The sequence below is a fragment of the Fundulus heteroclitus genome, chromosome 12 (genome assembly GCF_011125445.2).
Source record: "Fundulus heteroclitus isolate FHET01 chromosome 12, MU-UCD_Fhet_4.1, whole genome shotgun sequence".
NCBI lineage: Eukaryota > Metazoa > Chordata > Actinopteri > Cyprinodontiformes > Fundulidae > Fundulus > Fundulus heteroclitus.
The window spans coordinates 29,255,941-29,274,493 of record NC_046372.1 but is presented as its reverse complement, the minus strand read 5'-3'; the positions used below and the strand labels follow the sequence as shown (position 1 = coordinate 29,274,493).

Genomic DNA, 18,553 nt, shown 5'->3' with positions numbered 1-18,553 from the left:
TATGCGTACTTCTCTCCAAATTTAGGAGCTTTGTTTACAAAGTTGCCCAGGCAGGCATGAGTTTTACATATGTGAAGGGACAGAGGTAGTCTTTTTTTTGCCAGTGTGAAGGTTGCAGCATTCTTGGGAGGGCACATTTGCCAGCGCCGACAAGAGACACTGATCCCTCGGAAGCTAAATTTATGCGAGACTGACAGGGGCAGGTGCTCTGAGCTGGGAAAGTGGCACTGGTTGGTCGGAAAGAAGCAGACCTGATTTCAGTCCAGGCAGAGATCGAGGGCAAACACACAACCCAAATAGGGGTTTCTTTTCAAAGCCAGCTGGTCTGGCTTTAATTCATGCAGGACATTGATTTTACACTAATCTGCCTCTCTTTTTTGTAATATATATTTTTGACATGTTTTTTTTTTACTTTTTTCTCCTTTTTTTAAACATTTAATTGAACTGGGCCTCAGCTGGTTCTGCAGGGTGTAACTTCCTGGGGAAGCAGAGAAAAGGCACGGGTGAGTTTTCATAGAACACCTATGTCCCCCTCCCCCTTGTCTGAATGTCATTCTGTCAGTGGAAAAATCTGTCCCCTCAAGGATTTTAGGCCATGCACGTTATACCAGCTCATGTCATATTTACCAGCTTAAGCTATGATTTTGATATGTGATCAACTCAGGGGAAACAGTTTTAAAATTAGTTTCAATATTTTTCTGCCATTTTATTATGAACCAAAAGTAGATTGTAACCAACCAAACTAACAGCAAAAACAAAAGTACAGCTAGATTCAGTTAGCTCTCAATACAGCCACACAAAGTACTTTACAAAAAGTATATTGTGAATATGATTTTCTGTGAGAGAAAAAAACCACATTGACCTAAAGTTCTGATAGCTTTAAAATGGATTAATTCTCTTTGGGTAGTTTATCACATTTTTACCATAAGAAACCAATTTTGTCAACTCAACAAAAACAGAGTCAGCCTGAAACTAAACATGGAGGACTCACAGCATATCACTGTCTTATTTGCTTTCCTTTCGGAGAACCGCTAACTCCCATCAATTTTGGACCTTAGAAACTTTGACCCAGTTTACGGGAACAGCTTAGCCCTCACATATTAGCTTTTCTGGCTCGGAATTCCCTGGCTTTGATGGTCAGCAGCGTTGAGGAAACGTGTTGTTTTCTTTCTCTGTAGGGTGGTGAATGCTCTCACACAGTTGCCTTTCTGCCTTTGAAAGTCACCTCATCCTGTCAGTTTGCCTTCGAGCTTTGCTACTGCTTTAATTGTTGTTTTTAGTTTTTATTTGGGAACATAAGAACTGGTGGGTGGTGTCAATATTCTTTATTGCTGGCGTGTGAGTGCTGGAATGTGAATATCAAATTTTATTTTATTTAGAGTTGGTCTGGTCACCGAATGTAATTTGATTCAATTCCTAAAGCAATGTGATGGTGTATGTATTTTCTACTTATATTTGTTCATCTGATTCCAAAAGAACTGGAAGGTTGATGTAGTGAACTGAGGCAATTATTTCATTTGCTGTTTTGGTTCCTTATCTTATGGGTAAAAGTAATCCAGATGCCCCGGGGTTATAATATCTGTGTCATTGGAAAAAGTGTATTTCCTTTAATTCATCCATTCAATTTTAAACATATTATAACTGAACCATGACCCATTTCACATATGAGAGCAGTTTTGATAGCAATGCCGTGAAAAGCACAAGTATTGTGGTGCTTTAATGGCTTACGGAAACAGTGAGTAATTTTGCTCTCATTATTCCTTTTTATTTACTCCTCTTTTTGTTATTCAACTCTGGGAGATTTCCAGCAGCGGTACGGCCTCCTGTATGATGACTCCTTTTCCTCCTAGCCCCTCTGAGTGGTGCTCAGGCTAGAAAACAGTATGACGCTCCGCCACAATGCTTGTGTGTCGGGGCCGCCTGAATCTACAAAACACAAGCGCTGGAGCTAGGCGGCTCTTTTGATCTACGGCTAATCTCAATTGCCTGCTTCCCCTCTGATCATGTATGAATAAGAATGAGTCGAGGGTGATCCTGAAGGCACAAAGAGCTTTAGACGCTGCCGCTCGTCTGCCAAGCTCCACCATGTAGCACAAGCCGAAGCCCGTGGCCGCTATAGGCCACACGATCGCACGTATGAGCTGGGGATTCCTCATTTAGACACATTTATTCCTCTGCGCTCCCTTTCCTTCGCAGCGAGATGTTATCGGCTGCTTGTTAGGAGTGTGGGAGAAATTGCATATCCACGGTGAGTGATCTTTAATTGTCCGTAGAATTGGCAGAGGTCAACAGCTGTGGGAAGAACATCTGCTAAGTCATGGTGAGTGTAGGAATTTGCAAGAGTGAAAACTGGAAACCTTTTTGTGAAGGCTAAGAAATCATTTAAAAGAAGGAAGATAGACCATGGATCTTAAAAAAAATGAATACGTAAATATGTCACATTGTTTTCATGTTTATTTTCCTGTTTGCCAGACCAATTGGTCCGAAAATTTCTCAAAGAGATGCATCAAATGTTTTTAACATGTATTTGAGGAGTTGTGGACGTTACCTGCACCAGTTTGTAGAAACATTAATGTTCTGTGGCGACTGTGGCTCAGTGGGTGGAGTAGTTGTCTTGCAATCAGAAGATTGGGTTCAGTTATGGCTTCCACTGCATGCCGATGTGCCTGGGCAAGCCGTTTAACCCCAAGTTTTCTTACCAATCTGCGTATCGGTGTATGAATGTGGCTCTATTGTAAAGCGCTTTCAATGGACAGTGTGACAAGAAAGCTGCTAAAAGAAAGCTTTAGTCCATTTACCATTCTCACCAAAGAGGCTTGCTATGCTAGACACATTTTTACCATTTTCAAACAACAGAAATCCTCCCCCACCCTCAAAATGACAACCATTTTATAAACCTTTAACCCACTATCACATTTACAATGCATGGTTATTTTGTTGTTACTTACATGGAAGACTATTGGTTCATTGTCCATTGTTATTAAAAAATGGTATTCTATGCAGGATTTCAAGTATTTCTACAACCTCTCTCCTTGTTTCTTTAAATGAGTAACTTGTAAATTATGCCTACAACAATGTAAGATTCTGTCTCCTCATAACATAAAATGAAAAAAGTCCTCTTTAACTTTTTTTATGTCAATGCGAACACAACCAATTAAACTTGGCCCCTATGTTCTGGCTCTACTGAGTGTGTGTTGAAAGTGTGTTCTCCAGACAATGATGTGAGACAAAATGAGCAAATCAATTAACCTTGCTACCATAGTATATTTACTAATATTTATCTCATAAAAAAAATATTAAAAATGTTTGGTTCGAGCAAAACAAATTTGGTGACATAATCATTATAACTGTTGACTAGCTAGCAGACTACTAAACAAAGTGGAAGTTAAATTCACAATACATAAACAATCAAGTTTGCCTAACTGAAGAGCGATATTAGGGTTAGGGTTGGTGGTTCGTGGAGACATGATACCTGGGGGCCCATTAGAGTTTTGGGCAGGCTCTGTTATTACCAGTAAAACGGAGACATAGACTGCAAAGGTTCGTTTAAATCCTTTCAACAAACAGTGTCTTTATATGAGTATTTACAATGCAAAGGTTCAGCTGGGGAACCCTGGATCTGAGCATTCATGTAGGGGTTTTATTTTCACTGCTCGCCTTAACAGAGTGAATAGTAAGCACTCAGAAACTCCTCCTGTCCCGAACTCTATGCAGTGGGTGCAGGAGCAAATCCAATCCACAGAGGGTGAACCCATAAAATGGACAAACCCTAAATTCTCACAGCTTGGTGAACATATGCAATGCAACCCAAAGTCTCACAGTCATTTGTCAATGAGTGAGAAGTCGCTTTGTGGACGTCACAAAGCAAAATATGAATAAAAGTCATGTACAATGAAAATTGTCAGCGGCAAGTGTGTATGAAAATCCAACTCTGAAACTTTTCAGGGAAAAAAGCAAGCATCTTAAGTCATCATTTACCTGCAAAAATATGAACTCTGTAGCATTTCTTCACTTTGTCTTATACAGGTTTTACACCACTTCAGGAAATACTGGTGGGCACTCCTTAAACTGAGATAAAAAAAAAGAATTTCTGGCATCTCCCCTTTCTAAGCACAATTAGAGAAAGGACAGCAAGAACAATGAAACACTGTGCCTGCTCTGGAGCAACTCATACGGAATTATTTCCCAACCATTCAAAGCGGAGGAAAAACAATTAACTGAAAGTGAGGTTTTTTTTTTAACCCTCTCAAAGCAATCTAGAGGAGACAAAAAAGAGCATTTAGGCCTTGATATATGCAGACCGAAAGCTTGACAGTTAGACCGGCTACTCATCTAGAAGAATTAGGGACAGAAAGAGGGGTTAGAGAAACACCAGTGTCAGGGATTAGAAAGAAAAAATGGCAAGTAAATTAAAATGAAAATAATTAGGATGTTGTGTGCATAATAATGGCATTTAATCTCTGTTTAAAATGACCTTGTTTGAACATTAGAAGATGCCACGAAATGACGTTGTTCAAAAAAAAAAAAAAAAAAAAAGAAGCTATTTTGGTTTAAGATAATTATTTGAATGTGCATGAGCAATACCTCCAGGTTAACACATAACCTGGACTATTTCATTCTGTGTTGAGAAGGGTGCAGACCTCCCCTACAGGCTGCACAGTTAACTGCAGCGTGAATGTGTGTTTACTCTATAGCAGATGGTACACGGATCGCACCTGTCATACAGTAGGCACATTAACGCTATATATGAATATCAGAGTGCTTTGATTAGAAACAAAACCAGTATCTAGTCACTCTGCAGGTGATTAATCAGATATGAATCCCAAGCATATTATGTGTCCCTCAAAATATCCAGATGTTAAGGGTTTATTTTATAGAAATAAAAAGAAAATGAGTTGAGTTGTCTAATCTTTCAGTTATGTAAAGACGTTGTATTAGGGTGTGAGTGTAAAAACTTGCACTCATATGATAGTGGAGGGGGAAAAAAGGCGAGGAAGCAACAGGTCAGACCGACAGTTTACCCACCAGAGCTTCGTCTGACTCTGTCTGCATGGTCACAGGACCAAAGAGCTGTTCTTCTGTTGTAACTGGAGCCCAGGGCACAACAAAAGCAGAGCTTGTTGCTGAGCTTGTGATTCATCCATAATGCAGAAAAGGTGTACAGACAGAACAGTGTTTGTTAAATACAACACATGCAAACCCCACGTGTCACAGCTCGGGGAGAGCCTACCTTGTGGCCATTGCAGTTTTGGAGTCCTCCTGACTTTGTTGTTTTTGTGTTCAAGTTTGTAGTTGAACTCTACACATAAGCTGTCATCACATGGAGGTACTGTAACCGTAGATAGCCAAATACTTGGCTATCTACGGTTTATATAGACATACTTCCTGAGTAGACAACACTCATCGTCAGGGATTTATTTTCGCACAATCTAAGTGACAAACACTCAAAACCCTCTGAATGGGTGGTATTAAAGGTAACAGTATATTATCCAATATATTGGACTTGCATCTTGTTTAATTGCATAGGATTGGCTCATTTTAACGTAGTTACTATTTTGAGACCATTAGATTTTTCTGTCATACCGTTCATATGATTCAAAGTCCTTCTAATGAGAAGCCAGGGAAATTGCCAGAGTGACCTGTTCTTTCGAGACTTTATCGACATTAAAGTAATGTCTCCATCATTTGTTGTGCACTGGTGGTCAGCTGGCTGAAAGAAGGCTACAGCTACATTTTTCTATTCCTCATAACAGAAAAAAACTCAGCTTTTTGGAAATATCTAATACATGGACAGCCATGGTGTATACCTGAGCTCAACCTATCATCCTTATTAAGATAGTTTATCATTGTTTTAAAATCAAACTTGCTAATATACAAGCAATTTCTGTAATCCAACTGACTGCAAGCTGGCTACTGAAACAGATAGCACAAGTAAATTACCGCCTAATATCAGCTTGCTCCACCCCCTCAAATTACTCCATAAAGAGCAGAATAGCAAAATGGTGTAATACTCTATGCAATAATCACTTCAAAACTGCAACTAAATTAATGGGGCATTTGTGCTATCAAAACAATATATTTTTTTTAAACAAGATTGATATGTGTAAAGATCAATATGTTTTATTGTTTCAGAAGACACTAAATAAAAGCAGTTAAACCATGTTATGCATTTCTTTGTTTGTGATGCTGTAAAATGATGTTAATTTTACCCAGGTTTTTATTTATTTTTTTCCAAGGTACATTTTTCATGCTGGAAAATCTTTAAACCAGTCCATGTCTTGAGTTTTGTATAAAAATAGATAAAAATCACGTAGTGTAATTTATCCTGGAGTAATCTAAGTGTGATTGTTCAAGATTAATTACTTTCATAATATAGCTTTGGTTAGGAACGTTACCTCGTGGTAGGAAAATATACAACCCTAAGTCAATGCAATCCTAAATCAATAAATGCTTTATAAAATTGTTGCCTTTTTTTAAATAAAAAAATGATAAAGAACATTACATTCATAGTTAACTTAGATGGAAATGCCACATCAACAGAACAAATATCTCTTTAATTAATAGAAATTACAAAGACCACATGATTACAAATGTTGTTGTTTCATATATTTAATTATGGCAAGGTGCGCTTGCACAATTTGAATTAATTAGAATAGATTTTATCACCCTTACTCCTCTAATTATAATGTACAGTGGTAGAAATTCTAGCAGCATAATTACTGGTGATATTGCCCTATGAGTTTTATTATCAATCTTATTAGCAAGGAGATAGAAATCGTATTAAATACAAGGCTTTGGGTGGCTAATAAAATTTAAAAAGGCAGAGAAAGGGGATTCTCTCTCTTCTGCAAAGTGTGACGTGACTTCAAAAATAGGGATGTCTCTCCAGATGTTTGGGTCGAGCGAGTCCTGAATATGCTAAATTCAACAGGATGGATTGAAGACGATTCAGGTAAATGTGTTTTCATCTTGGTAGAATATTTAGAGATATTTACAATTAAACTGAAAACATAATACTAAACAGTTCACATTTTCATCTACTCAAGAATATATTTTAGAAACAAAAATACATTTTTCTGAATAAGTTTTTTATACTGAATATTAAGCCTAGTATGCTGCTTGACTCTAAAAATATTGACACTCCTCATGCCGCCCCAGACACCCAGAACTCTTAACAGAAAGAAAGGAAGCAAACAACAATATACAAACCCATGTGCAAAAGGGAAATCTATAGCTTCCCAGCTGAGCCTGCGAGTTAAAATGGCCTACGGGTCTTTTTGTCCGCACCGTGAAGGCTTTGGTCGTCACGTCATGTAGCATCAATCTACTGTCAAAACACCAAACGTCTCCGAAATTCATTAGGGAAACGAACGCAGGAAGCAGCGACGGAAACCTGTAAATACCAAGCGAAGCTGGGAGCATCCTCAGACATATCCGACATACAACAAATACTCCGCTCGTCTCCCAGTGCCTCTGTAATCGCCGGCTAATTCTCAGGAGCGGTGAGGCAGAGTGCTTGACAACATCATCGACTGTGACAGGCAGATTGTATTTTCACGTGAGCGTGATCGACAACAGATTGCACCGAGCCCGGGCTGGTCCTGTTTGCCCTGAAAATGTGTTTGTGTTTATATTTTGCTTGAAGAGAGGCATTCCTTTTCCCTCTCTCCTTCTCTCTTTCGCTCCCTGTCTCCCTGTTACCAAAAACACACATTTTCAGATGAACCATTCTGCATGCGTTTGAGTGTGTGCGTGTGTGTGTGTGTCAGAGCATCTGTGTGTGACACATGCTGTAAAGTGACTGCCAGGAGAGGCTTAAGAAACAATCCGAGCAAGATCAATATCAGCAAACCGCACTTATGTGTTTGACTTAACATCCAGTTGCAGCTTCCCCTGTTTTCTTTTCATGCCAAACCTCACAGTAAACTACATTTATCCGACGGCCTGAGGAGTGCGTGTACACGCTGTGACATATTGTAATTGCATAATTGTGTTGGCAAACTGTAAAACAAATTTTATTTTCCCCCACTGGGCTTTGATGCGACTGTCAAACCCACACTTGAACACACGCTCAAACACCCTCCTCTGTATGTTAAGCTCAGCCCTTATAGGAGTGGGAGGGGAGGATGAACTGGGCCAAGAAAGTTTCAGGCGAAAAGAGACTGAAGAAATTTGTTTGGCTCATTTCGATCAATTGAAAATAACTTGACATATACAAAATTCAGAGGGATAGTTCAGAATTGTTAAAGTGATGTTTTATTTCGATGGTACAAACAGTTCATGCGTTACCTATAGTAGATATGTCTCTCATTGTCTTAATTTTGTATAAATCCTGATTAGCTTGACCTGGAGGTGGAAGCTAACGGCTAGTCTAAGAGGGGCCAGGATTGGAGTGAACGTCCAACACCTGCAAACAGCTCCAGACTTAAAAAAAGTCAAAGAGCTCCATGCAAAAGTAGTTTTTATGAACCGGTAAACTGTTGTCATGTTTGCATCGGGCGGTTATTTACATTCAAGCCAATGATTATCGACATGGGAAATGGAGGTAGGAGGCTGTGTGCTGCCAATGAGCTTCCTCTGGGAAACACTTACTGGCAAACGAACATGTAAACTACTCCTCTCAGAGTACTACCTGAATAAAAGGTACGTTAGTATAAAAAAATCTATATTGCTTGGACTTCTATTTTATCTTGACTTTGCACTGCTTGACTTTTTAATCAGACTGTTACTCTAACCAGAAAAGCTTGGAATGTGTCCTTCTTAGTATGTGTTTCACACAGGAAATCAATACTGGCGGACTGCCTCCAACCTCCAATTCTAATGTAAATAATCATCGGCTTCTCTGTACATAACCGCCCAATTCAAATGTGATAATGTATATATCCGTATATCTGAAAATAAATATTTTCAGAAAATAAGTGTTTGGACGAACCCCAATGATATCTTTGACATTCGGGTTGCTTTAGGACGCTAAAATCACCGTTTGGTTGTGGGCCTTCTTGGATAGGCCTTTAACTTCCAGCTAATCTGGATTTATAGTTATCTCAGTTCCATAGCTTCATGTGAAACCTCCTTAGCTACATAGTACAATAAAATCTTAATTTAGTCATGGATCTTCACACTGTGCTCTTGAGTTCAAAATATGCAATAGGTCTTCCCTGCTTTCGCTGAACAGTGTAAGAACACTTAATGAAGTTAGAGGTATGCCTTTATTATAGTTTTACAGTCAGGGGCCCTTATATGAATAAGCATGAGCCAACGCTCACATTGTTTAATGATTTTTCACCATTCAAATGTATTCAATCCACAGCTTCCAATTTATTCTGTTGTCTGCATGTGGTCATTTAACACACACACACACACACACACACACACACACGCACACACACACACACACACCTAGATATTGCAAAAGAGAAAAAGATTTGTACTCACTATATATAAGTATATGCAGACAGATTCACAAGCGGGTTCATACTTCCTCTCCTCACGTCTCTGTACTTTGTTTCTCTTCCCAGGTGCCGCTGAATGACAACCTCAAGCATTGCAATACCGAAAGAACCTTTCCAATGAGCTGCTGGCAGACAGTGTAGATAGCGAGGGGACGTAAGACAGAAGACGAAGGAAGGCTGAATGTGGTATAACACCCAGAAAACACCCATACACATCAATGCATGCCATACCGAGTCTATGCATAAGATGTTGTGAAAACTGTGTACTCATTGTTTCACATGCTCATATGTAGTGCTATTGATATCTGCCATGTTCACATTATGAACCCAGGGTGTCTAACAGACTACACCGTATTGATTATCATAGAGGACCGGGGTCCAGAGGAAACGCTTTTAAAGATTAAAGGATCAAGTGATGTGAAGGTGGCATGCACAGTCATCAGACACCAGTGGCTTCGGTTACATGCTGTAATGTCCGCCCGTCAAACAGATTAGCCAGCTTGATTTATTCATCAACCCTTGTTCCCCCCATTTCCTAACCTGCCTAACAAGTTGGCAAGATTGCAGTTTACACTTCGCAGAAAGGCAAAGAGTAGTGACTTACAATATGTACATTATGCTCATGAGGGAGAACTCCATTGTTGTTTTTAGATTTCAGAGTGTAAACTTATACAGCCAAATACAGTTCTAAATTTAAGTAAGACCACACTTTGTCTTTGAGTATAACATCAATACTTTGAACGAAACAGTATGCACCGATCCATGAATCGGAGCTTCACAAAACTGGAGCAGAGGCTAATTTTAATTTCAGCAATTTGGCTCATTGCACAGGGTGGCATTGTGTGAGGGGCGGCATAAGCACTAGTAAAGAAAAAAAAAAAAAATGAAAATCTATAGCTTAATGTAATTTCCAGCGGATAAGATGTGGGCAACGCCCATTTTTGTGCGTACTGTAAGCACTGTAATATAATATGGCTAAACACCACAGTTGGCTAACAATGATACTATCTGATCTACTCTTCAAGACTGAACTTAGCCTGGACTTCATTGTCTCAGCTGTAGTTCAACATCTAAAACAGTGGTTCCCAACCCTTGTCCCCAGGGCCTACTGTCCTACATGTCTTACATGTCTATGCTCCAGCATATGTGACTCAAATGATTGCATTACCTCCTCACCAGCCATCAAGTGCTGCAGAAGCCAGTCAATCCGCCATTCTTTAAAGTGTGTGGCAGCAAGATAGGCCCTGAGGGCTAGGGTTGAGAACCACCAATCTGAAGTATCTAGACTGATCAACTCTAAACTCAATGTTTGTTTGCTGAATAGAAAGAGGGTTTTTGCAGTATAAAAATTAGTTAAAGCGCAGTTTGAGTTTGTGTAGCATATTTGTGAAAACAAATGACAATTGAGATTCTTACTGAGAAATAAAGTCAAACTCTCCTCTCATTTCACTCTTGTGTGCCCAAAGGAGAGGGTTGCCTTGGGCAGCATTCATGCTAGAACCACCATGTGAGAATAATAAAGCTATTATAATAAAACTAAGAATTTACCAAGTCATTTCTGTGATACATATCTCTGCACAGAGCCACTGCACTGTCTGTCTTATCTCAAGTGGCAAATTTACTGTTCTAATTCACACTAATAGAGTGGATGTTTTGGAAATCATTTAGCTGGATGGATAAAGAGTTGGTATTTGCTCCAGTGCTTACTGTCTTGTGTCAGGGCTTATCTGCATGAGATAACTAAGGGTGGGAAAGATGGAAAGAGAGTCTGAGAATGTAGGCAGCATTTGTAGATGCTTAAGCATCCAAAGAGAATGATTTTACTTAAGATATACCAGTGGATCTGACTATACAGAGCCTGTATTAAACAGGACATATGTTAAATTATTATTTTTTTTTCAATGAAAAATAGTGATGTGAAGCTAGTGCAAAGGCTTCACATTCACCCGACGTTTCTGTGAAATATGTTGTTTTTTTTCTGCACTGATACTTCAGACTGTTAGATTTTAACCAATAAATTGGTTAACATTGTCTTTGGGTAGATTTTAATCTGCATTTTTTGAGTTCAAAATAAGATAGTTTAACTGTTAAAGACATTAGATGAAGTTGTCAAAGTAAAATAAAAAAATGATTTATTCAAATATTTTAACTAAAAAAATAAACAATTCTAACAAAATTAGATGAAAACCTTTTCCTTGAAAACCTGCAGCTAAAATTTACTTTTTATTAGAATCAACTGCCTCTGGTTTAAAACATTCAGCTTGTTAGCAAGTTAGAAAGCAAGTACGGCAAGTTTAACTCTAGCATTAAAACTGTCGCTAAACTAGTTAAAGCATTAAATGCTCCTGAAATAGTAATGTTTAAAAATCTATTCTGAAAAGGAAAAATGTAAATCTACTCACTAAAAACCAACAGATGGCATTTATTTATAGGCAACATCAGAGTTGATTTGGCTGCTAGTTTGACGTCTGAATTAGCATTGTGGCTAAACTAGTTAAAGCTGGATACAAACTTCTGGATACCGTGTTCTCAACTACAAATCGTTCTTAACTTTTGCTAAGTTGATGTATTCAGAGAAATCATGCAAACTGACCTTAAAGGTACAGTAGACAATTCTAGTTCCCGGGGGATTATCTTATCTATTGGTTGTCCCACATGTCAATCATTGTGACGCATTCACGTAACGTCAAAGTGCATACTTGTTCCTTGCTAGTTTCCTCTTGCTTGCTGCACACTTCTAGTGTTTATTTATCCAGTGAGCTTCGGTGTCAGCCGTTCATTGTGGCTCTTCTGCACTCTTATACTTTGAAAATGGCTGAGAGTCGCAAGAAGCAAACTGTCGTACATGTGTATGAGAAGAAGAGGAAGACCTCCAAAGAAAGAAATAAGAGCAGAGTGTATTTAGGAGATTCTTTCACGCGATCCCCCTGAGGAGCAGAAGAGCAGTTAGGGTGGTCTCATGCCTGCTCAGTTATTAAAAAAATGACAAGGGTGTTTCTTACCTACATTTCTGGAAAAATCACCCACTATACCTTTAATGTTCTCTGTCGCATGAGACAAATGAGAATAGCATTTGATTGAACCAACATTTCATTCTGGTCAAAAATGTTTTAGATTTGATGGAAAAGAAAGAAAATAACAAACGTTGTGTCCAGCTGACCATTACTGAACGCTCACAAAAATGCTTGATTAAAGTTGAGGTCATTTTCAAAGGTCAAATTGAACACCCTCCAAAACTTATTTTTATAGTGCACAATGAATGAGAGTTGGACTAAACCAACTTCTGCAGGTAAATAAAGTAATAATAAAAAGATTTGAAAAAAATCTATACTAAGTGCTTCCAGCATATATAGATAATTATTTTAATATGAATAAATTAAACTAAATTTTAAATATTTTCACGACTATTATCCTACAAAATGCACTTTTTATAGCGGGATATTATCATAAATTGATGTGAATGACAATATCTGAAACTTTTTTCTCATACCTCTTTTGACAGCTTATGGCTTATTTGATGTGTGTGTGTTTTTTATTTTTATTTGTTTATTTTTTTATTTTTTTTTGGGGGGGGGGGGGTTATTTCTCCCCAATTGACATCACAACTTCGGCGAGTTTTTTATTGTTGTCTTCCCCCCCATTATGCTGCACACGTGCTCCCCGTTGGTCCATTAGTTAAACTAGACATCAGCCCATCATCTTCCTCTAGCGGTCCTCTCGGAGCGGTTAATTCTGGGTCCACTCTACCGAGACTGGCGTGATAACAACGTATTAAGATCCCATGCCTCCTTCATTAAAGAAGAGTTGGGAAATGTGAGACCGCCCCCTTTCAGGAGTCAAAAAAAAAAAAAAAAAAGAGAGAGGAAAAAATGATTATCGCTCCTCGAACAGGGGGGCGAGTAGAAAGGTTTCGGGGAAACATTCGGTGAGGGGATTTGTGGGGAAGACACTGAAACAGCGCTCTGAACATCAGTGTCAGGCTCCCAGATATCCTGCACGTCACCGGCGCCACCCTCCACCTCCAGCACCGAGTCCCGCAACGCTTACCGGCATCTCTTGGAGGGAACAGGCGAAGCGTCTCAACGCCTCCAGAGAAGACACTGTCCGACCAGAGAGGGTGGGGGAGACGCACACACAGAGTAAGAGAGAGAGAGAGAGCGATAGAGAGAGAGAGAGCGAGAGAAAGAGCGAGAGAGAGAGAGAGAGTAGTTTGGTCTGATATTTCAGACTCCTACCACGTACTGTACGTTACTTTTTTTCGTACCCGGCGCCGTCTTCTGCTAAGTTGCGCTCCTGGATTTTAAGTGCGTCTGAGCGAACTCCGTCCCCCTCCCCATCAGGCAGCGGCTTCACTCTTCCTGTCAAACAGCCGGGCCAAACAACCGGCGGACCCGCTTGTTGTTTCTTGTCTCTTCAGCCCGGAGAAGATTTCAGTCCAAAACCAAAGTAAGTACCCGCCGCGTTAACACTTTTTTGGCACCAACTCACAGAAGACGCGCAGCGTGATTTACGCGGAGGCTCTTTTATTTCTAAGGGGAAACTTAGCGGCTCTGTTTTGACGCGCGCCGCTCGTCAACAAAGTGCGTTAGCGGCGCGTATCGATTTGTTGTGACCCCCGCTGGTGTCAACTCTGTGCTATCATTACACGGTGACATCAAATAGCTGGTTATGGTCTATTAGAACGAGTCAAAATGAGGCCCGTGTCTTTGTTGGTGGTACTGTTGTGGTGACCTTGTGCAGCCTTCTGGTGTCCACATGCACAACGCCGCAGAAACTGAAGTGCCCTCCTAAACATGTTATACGCAATTGCATGCACTCTTGCGCATAAGCTGTAGAAAATCCTACATAAACTTTATAACCAAGGGGGGTAAAAATATTGGCATGCATGGTTATTTATTTTTTCTTTCTTCTGGGAAAATGAAATTCCATAAAAGAAAACAACACCACTTTTCTTTGTGCATATTATTCATAGGCTTTGAATTGAATTTTTTTTTAAATACATGCATGCATACCAACTATAAGGTCATCACAAACCCGTATCATGCATTAAAAGTGTAAAATGCATGCTAAAAGTTCCTCAAATATTTTTTATTAGAGGTAAAAAGCCTTTCCTAATATAACAGAAGACAGTTTGATAGACTAACTTGGGTGATAATTTATGCAGAGCCACAGAGAACAGTTTTTTTTTTAATCAGTCCTTTTGTAGAGTGTTGGTGGTGTTCTGTCTGAGCTGACAATTTCTTCTCTGTGACTTTGTGTTTGAGACTGACTTACTGTAGCCGCTACAAGGAGTCTGATATATTTATAAGGTGAGCTCGGTCGAGTCTCCTGTGGCACAACTGAACCTGTTGCGGTGCGAAGATTAATAAGGACAACATAATTAACTTGTGGCAACTTTCACAGGTCGTAGCCCCCGGAGTTGAACTAAAACCCCCTGGATGGCTTGTGTCATTTTAGACATGTACAGGCACGAGACAGAAAAATCACATGTTAAGGTTCAACCTTAGATTGTGATATTATTATCGAAGTGAATTTTCTTGTATTTTAACTTTGCGGCGAAACACTGTGGGAATTATTATACCTGACATTTTTTTTTTTTTTTACTCAAGAGAATTTATTTAATCCTAAAAGTTAAAAAAAAGATTGCTACAGTCTTTTTTTGTAAATCATAATTTTGCAGAAGGTTGGAAAATTTTTACTCAGGCAGGCAAATGTATAACGTCTCCGGTGAATAAAAGGAATATTCTAAGTTGCCGAGTCTCACAGCATGTCGGTGTGGCTTGTTTGTCCTCTCTAATGCGCGCTGCATACCTTCAGTCGTATGCGTCTAGCCGTTAATTCAAAAACAGAAGAGGTAAAATCTCCTGAATTTAAGAGGTATGTTTTTTTTTGTTTTTTTTTAAGGATCAGCAGAATTTGCTGCTTTCCATGTAGTCCCATCAAACTTTGCAATCTTTCTTGGTGAATTTGTTAATTTATTAAACATTTATGCACTTAAGTCTCAGAGGTCTTACACGTGGCCTTCCCTCCCCTGACCATTGTCAATGAAGCTGTTCTGTGTGGCCTCTCTGGCCTGTTGCTCTCTTGGGATTTAGCGTTAGGTTAATCCGCTCAGGGGAAGGTGAGCACTCGCATGTGGACCTACGATTACACACAGAGGACTCCTGTCATCCAAGCTCTGTAATCTCAGAGACCCTTAACACACACATACATCTGCTGCGAACAAGCACACACAAGTGCAAAGACGAAACCAGGTTCCCTCTCTGTCCTTCCCTTACACACACACACACACACACACACACACTAGCAAGCTCACCCTATTTTGCATCCAAGCATGCACTGACGCCCACACTATCTGGCCCCCCTCGCAGTTGCTTCTCCTGTTTTGCTTAAGTCCTTCCACCTCTTGACAAATCATATGGGATTTTGGACGCCGATTCACAAAACCAACAGTGACAACACACTCTTACCCTTCTCACAGAGAGGGATTAGAAGGTCACGTGTCCCTCTGATTGGCCGGGGCATTGAGCCGATTGTCAGGGCACTTTCCTGTACACCAGGGGCTCAGCGGAGCTTTAGTTAAGTGAGGGGAAAGGACACTTTGTATTCCACGCTCAGGGTTTTTGTAAGGTTTTGCCATGTGTTTTGAAAGAACTTAGGCTGGGTCTGCAGCGAACAGACAGGTCTTCAGTTGATTTGGTTACTTTGTTGCCCGTAAATGTGAAACATAAAGAGAAAGTTAATTTTCTAAATGCTGTGAAATGTTTGCCATCTGCTGAAGAAGTAGCCCTATTTATGCCGCTCTGAGCAGAGACATTCAATATGGCACAAAAGGTTCAGTTCAAGATCCCCGCATCGTGGAAAACCAGATCTATGAAAACATTCTTTAACGAAAACATCAAATGTATTAATGCTAAAGCAAATAGTTTAATAGCCCCCCCCCCCCCCTTTTTTTTTTGCTATGCTTTAAAGGTTTTTTTTTTCTTACTAATGGTTTCAAATATTTTGGAAGGAGTTTGCACAGTTTGCAGAGTTAAACATTCATTTGCAGATTGCTGGCTGGCAAGATCTGGAGGGAGATATTGAGGAACTGTAATTGGACTTCATGCCCTTTGGCTCAAATGAAAAGGTAATATGAGAGTCAATTGTGGAGAATTATATTTACTCTAGCTCATGAGAAAAATATCTTAAAACAACTGAGAATCGTCTCTGTGTACTCTCTCTCTCTATTTCTCTCTCTCTGTCTCTCTTTTTCTCGGTCTCCCTATAATGAAAATTTAAAGACAATTTCCCCCTTTAGCTGTTTGTTAGCAGGTGAAAATTCATGTCTCATAATAACTGAAGTGTGTCTCGTTTTTTTTGTTTCATAATTGCGCAGAAAAGTGCAGGGCTCGACCTCAGCCTGTGTTTATTTGTACGTTTTCCACAAACTTTCCTACCGTCGTCCCAACTGCGGAGCAGGTCAGGAGTCTTTCTCTAAATGAATCCTTGCCTTACATGAGCCCAGTCACCCCATCTTCATAGGAGTTTAAAATTACGCTGCACATTGTAAAGAAGAACCTAAAGAAGTGTCAGTAATCTAAAATAAACAGCTCAGTCTTTGCATGTGTTGAATGCATACATTTGAATATGTCCTGGTTTTTGCATAATAATGCTAAGCATTCTTCCTCTGTCTCTATCTAGTAATTAGCAGTGACGTTCAGCAACTTTCTCTGTATGTTGTAAAGTGGATGGATGGGGTAGGGGGGGGGGGGGCGTATGGGGTGTGTTCGCTGGGGTGTTAAAGATCACAGAGGAATATATCAGCCTTTGATGTTTAATTGTATTGTAAAACACACTTTAGAATATTTCTGCATAAAGCAGACTCCAGGCTGTGCTGTGCTTTGTGTTTACTGTTCTGTGTTTTGTGTGTTTGTGTGTGTGTGTGTCTGTCAGTCTGTTTATGTGTGTCTGCGCAAGCCCATGCCCGACTTTGCGCCTTGTCTCCGTGTGTTTGTGCGTCAGAATCTTTGTGCTTTTTTTTTTTTTTTTGTCTTAGTTTTGTGAGGTTGTTGTTGGTGTATATTCAAATCAAAATGCGTGTTGTTGTTGTTGTTGTTGTTTTTTCTTTCTCTCCTTTGCTTCTAACGTTGAAAAGAAAAGGATTTGATGTCTGGGATGATGGAGCAGTCTGGAAAACAGTGTCAATGCGAGGGGCTGATAAGGCAGACTGAGAAGACTGATGCTGATGAAAACAGACGCAAACAGAGGCGTTTGAAGATAGTTAGGAGCTGAGCGACAAAAAAAAAATCCCCCCCAAAAAAAATACCTCGGCCTCAGCTCAGGTGCACTTCGTGAAAGAGTGATGCTTTCATGATGTCATCCTTAGCACCCCGATGCTAGATGAACAGGATGTCCTGCCTTCTTCATCCTGTTTCCTGTTTCCTGCCTGCACTGCTGGTCATTATTACAGCAGCTGCCTGCTGGGTGGTCTGCGCTCGGCAGTGCTGACCACACAATCATATCGTCAGCTGCAGCCCACCTAACGAGACGCCCGAGACACCTCGCCATACTTGAGGCAAGCTCCCTGAAATATTTGGACAGTGAGAATCTTGGGAGGAGAAAAGTCCGAGGGAGTGAATGATAAGTTAAGGAGAAATATTTAGAGTAGAGCAGAGGTGGGTTTTCTTTGTTTAAACGCGTGGAACTGCAAGCATCGATATCAGCCCAGAGTTGATAAAGTAAAATGTAAATACGAGCAAAAGTATGTAGAAATTAGTTCGTATGGTTTTTGAGCACATAAATCCTACAGCTTACTGTTGGGAACAACTTCGACGAAAGGCTTTTTCTGTGCGATGGCGGTATGGTTGTCTTGGAGGTCTGACTTGCCGATTCTGAGTTTTCTAAAAGGATTATAAAGTGTTAAAGAGAGAAAAAAAATTGCGCTGCTGGATTTTATTTTATAGCTGTAGTAGCTCTGAGTCCAGCAAATAATGAAGTAAAGACTCTGTTATCAAAATTGACCTATTAGGCACAAGTGCCTAACCTTTATCTCATTTTTGTTAAGCTAAAACATATTGCATCCAAGTAAATGCGGTTGGCTGATGTGATGGAAAACTACA

General features: G+C 39.8%; 1 protein-coding gene across 22 annotated transcripts in view; it reads left to right on the top strand.

Moving 5' to 3' along the window:
- The first annotated feature begins 225 nt into the window (after positions 1–225).
- Positions 226–18,553, top strand: part of mef2cb (myocyte enhancer factor 2cb) — a 92,350-nt gene continuing 74,022 nt past the window's right edge. For 5 of the 22 annotated variants that reach the window (XM_036144411.1, XM_036144410.1, XM_021315786.2 and 2 more), the window contains exons 1-2: positions 228–503; positions 9,519–9,638. The gene's annotated coding sequence lies outside the window, so the exon portion shown is untranslated. Of the gene's footprint in view, positions 504–6,928; positions 6,953–9,518; positions 9,639–13,361; positions 13,592–13,623; positions 13,899–18,553 lie in introns of those variants that run through there. The other 17 variants (XM_012861387.3, XM_036144414.1, XM_021315788.2 and 14 more) reach the window with 9 other exon arrangements.